Raw genomic sequence first — 4,347 nt, 5'->3', positions numbered from 1 at the left:
CTTACATTTACATGTTATACAATTTTATTCAAAAAGATAAAAAAATTATATGGCAAAGACGTTTTTCGTTAAAGTAATATAAACACATATGAATATAAATATGAATATGAAATAGCACACATATACAATGTTTTTTATAAAAAAAATTCTTTTATATTCGGCTAAAAGTTGCAAATAAATTCCAGCACTAATCCAAAATGGTGTACAATCGTTCAAGCGGAGCGCTCTTGCATTTGGCGGATTCCATTAAATCCCAAAATATAGACCAAACAGGTACAATAGTTCATTGAATGCTTTAATTAAATTTCTTTCTTCTGATTAATCAAATGTTTCGAAGTATTTGTAGCGCCAAGTGGACACTACCACACACTACATTGACAAATAAGTTTAAAATATATAAAATAACTATGAAAGTAACTATTAAATTAGTTACTAGTTACTTAAAAGATGTAACTAAGTTAAGTTATAGTTACAGATGGAAAGAAAGTAACGAAGTTAAGTTACAGTTACGGAAAAAAAGTAACTCTAACTGTAACTTCGTTACAAGTAACGAGTTACTTCCCGTCTCTGCTTAAAGGTAGTTTCCAACTTGGAGTTATATCAGAAATGTCCTCTAGCATGCGGTCCTTTTCAAAAGCGTTAAGAGCAATGGACCTTTCTTTAATGGGACTATTTGCGTCATTTTCAAAACTTCTCATTATTTCATTTTCGCTCGTTTCTATTTCATCGTGAAAATGAACACTTGAGACGTCGTATGCCTTGATTGTAATCAACTAAAATATTGTATGTTTCATTACCATTATTACCAGTTATTGTTACAGAGTTACAGACAGAGTATAAAACGCAGATTTCTTAAATATTTTTACAAAAATATCATAACTAAGCTGTTACCTAGTTTTTTGATGTTAAGGCCATAGCCTTAACATCAAAAAACTAGATAATTTGTGTTTGTGTGTGTGTGTGTGTGTGTGTGTGTGTGTGTGTGTGTGTGTGTGTGTGTGTGTGTGTTGTATTATTTCTATTATTTATTTTTTATTATTTGTTCAAAGCCTTAGACAATTAACGGTTAATTGCGTTTATAAACTTAACCAAATAAAGTGCATACACGTAGTGGTAACGTTGTAATATGATTTAGACATTTTAACGTGATAATAACATACATATAAGAAAGAGGTTAAATTTATATCGATGCTCAACTTTTATTATTTTATATTAATATAATTATATTGTATATTGAAGATGACCTGATATAGGTCGAAACGTCTATGAATTTGTATCTTTAACGTAAAAATTTTCAATATATGACATTTGCAAAAAACATTCTGCGCGTGGCTGAATGCTCCTTGTACTTTATATAATTTTTTTTCTGAGAGTAGCATGCATACTTGGCGCCTTTTTTTACTTTTTTTTAAAAATGTAAATTTGTTATGATATCACGCATTTTATATACATATTAACGAGAGATATCGCGATGAGATATCGTGATGAGATACCGCGCACGACGACCGTACTATTCATATAGACGATTCCGATGATTTGTATCTTTAACGTAAGAATTTTAAGTCATTTTAAGTCATTTTTCCTTCAAGGACCCATACAAGCGCATATAATAATTTATGTAACGTTTTTTTTCTTAGAGGAGCATGCACACTTAGCGCCCTTGTTTACCTTTTCTTAAAAATGTAAATTTATTATGATATCACGCATTTTATAATACATATTAACGAAAGATATCGCGATGAGATATCGTGATGAGATATTGCACAACGACCACACTATCCATATAGACAATCCCGATGATCTACCAGAAGACCGACAAAGAATTGAATATCCTCCGTGAGTGTTTTCGCCTGATTCCTTGGTTTATGGTATAGGCAACCGGCTTACTGAATATATTGTATGTTATTTATACAAACTTACCTTTTTAAAAAAAGGTAAAAAAAGCGCTAAGCATGCGTGCTTTTCGTGAAGAATCATTTGGGCCGGTTTCACCAACGCCAATTACTTAATTGGCCGTGGAACTAATTGTGTTTGCTATTTAGTAGAATTGACCACTTATGATTGACAATTAATCACCGATTCGGCATAATCGAGTTAATGAAATCGGCCCTTTCTATATCATACTAAGTATCCAACCCAATTAATAGTAGTTTTAATTTTTTTCAAGGATATTCTTATAATATGATATGTATCATTCGTATAAAAGATTTGATATCAACAAAACTGGTGCCAAGTTAAATTCCATGTAATTCGGATACGAAATTATATAAATAATATTAACTTTAATGATATCATTCCTATAAAAGATTTGATATCAAGAATTGACGCAAAGTTAAATCCCATTTCTTTATACCATGTCAAAATAAATAAATAATAAATATTAATCTTATGATATGTATCATTTGTATAAAAGAATTGATATTAACAACTATGGCGCTAAGTTAAATTCTATTATAAAAATAAAAAGTTAAACCCAAGTGATACTATCTTTATTATTATTTACTTAATCCAAATGGTACTATCTTTAATTTTTGTACAATGAAACCTAAGTATATGTATGTATATCTTATTGAAGGATCTTTCTATTCCAATCCAAATGATTTAAATTCTTCTTAAATGAAATTATTATATCACAATAAAAAAATTACAAAACGGGCTTTTTGTAATGATTGCGCAATTTTAATTCGATTAATCGAAAACAGTCTTCAATAAATAATCTCTTTGCGAACGTTTCGACTAACTTCTAGTCTTCATCAGCGAATGTATCAAATAAAATTCATAAAACTCCGTGGTTTCACTCCGATATCAAATTTCCCATAACCAGTTAATAAGCTGGATGGTCACCGATGTTTGATCTTAAATATAAAGAATATTAGAGTCTAAACTCATTATGTAACTTACAGGAAATGTTGTGGAGATTCACTTCGGGCGTCTGTCATATACAAATTATTACTGCACACCATAATTGTCGCAAAATACGAAATAACTTAAATGGATATAATAAAATGTAACACAGTGGTGATGTTCATGCTGCGGTGTCACTCATCGTAATGACAATATCTTATTTCTATCTATCAGTGGTCGGTCAAATAACAAAAATATGAAGAATTAAGTAACTCGATGTCTTTGTTTAAATTAATACCATTCTTTTGTCGCTTGATGTTTATCATTTCTGATATCAATCTTTTATTGTAATTACGTTCTGTACCTAATATTTGAACTTTATCCCAATTAAAATCAAGATTGTGAAGTGTCCTATGATTCGTGACATCCGATGGATTAGAATTGTTTCTATTGATGTCATTTTTGTGCTCTGAGATCCTTGTTTTTAATTGTCTACATATTTGTCCAACATAAGACGCATCACAATCACTACAATCAATCTTACATAAAATGTTCTTTTTGCAATCTGCAGGAAGAGGATTGTGCTTTTATCATTTAACCAGGGATGGCACGAAAAACAAAACTCGAGAAAAGTTTTGATCCAGGAACAAAATCAAAAGCAAACGCTGTACAATTTGTTTCGCGCCCGATGCAAAACGAAAGTAAATGTTTAAGGTTTTGTACCAGGAATGGCACGAAAAACAAAACTCGAGAAAAGTTCCGACCCAGGAACAAAACCAAAAGCAAACGCTGTACAATTTGTTTCGCGCCTGATACAGAAAGTAAATGATTAAGGTTTTGTACTGAGAATTGAAAATATAAATATACTGAAAAGAATTCTGTTTTCGCCTCTAGTGTGAAATTAAATGCGTCAGCAATAAAACATTTAATTATATTAACATAATCGTCGTCGTCCGAACTCGTTCGACGTCATTCAGTGCTGTCGACGACGACGACCGTCATCGACGCCGACTAACGCTGATGACGCCGACCGAAGCCGACGACGCCGATCAATGACGACGACGCCGATCGATGACGACGACGCCGAATGACGACGATGACGTCGACCAAAGTCGACGACGACCGACGCCGATCGACGACACCGACCGACGACCGACGACGACGACGCTGATCGAAGCCGACGACGCTGATCGACGACGACCAACGACAACCGACGTCGACCAACGCCGATCGACGACACCGACCGATGACGATTGACGACTGATGACGATGACGCCGACGACGCTGACCGACGCTGATCGACGCCGACCGACGCCGACTGACGCCGACTGACGCCGACTGACGCCGACTGACGACGACCGACGACGACCGACGACGAGAAAAATCGAGAAAAATCCACAACAACTTACAATGCTTACATAGGCTGTGTTCCAAAATTGTTTGTCAGCGCTGGCAGTACTACCAACACCGTTCCAAAAATCATCGTAGCACGCTGTGGCAGTG

The sequence above is a fragment of the Trachymyrmex cornetzi genome, unplaced genomic scaffold, assembly GCF_001594075.2.
Source record: "Trachymyrmex cornetzi isolate Tcor2-1 unplaced genomic scaffold, Tcor1.1 scaffold1489, whole genome shotgun sequence".
In the NCBI taxonomy this organism is placed as follows: Eukaryota; Metazoa; Arthropoda; class Insecta; order Hymenoptera; family Formicidae; genus Trachymyrmex; species Trachymyrmex cornetzi.
Note: the sequence above shows the minus strand (reverse complement) of the source record.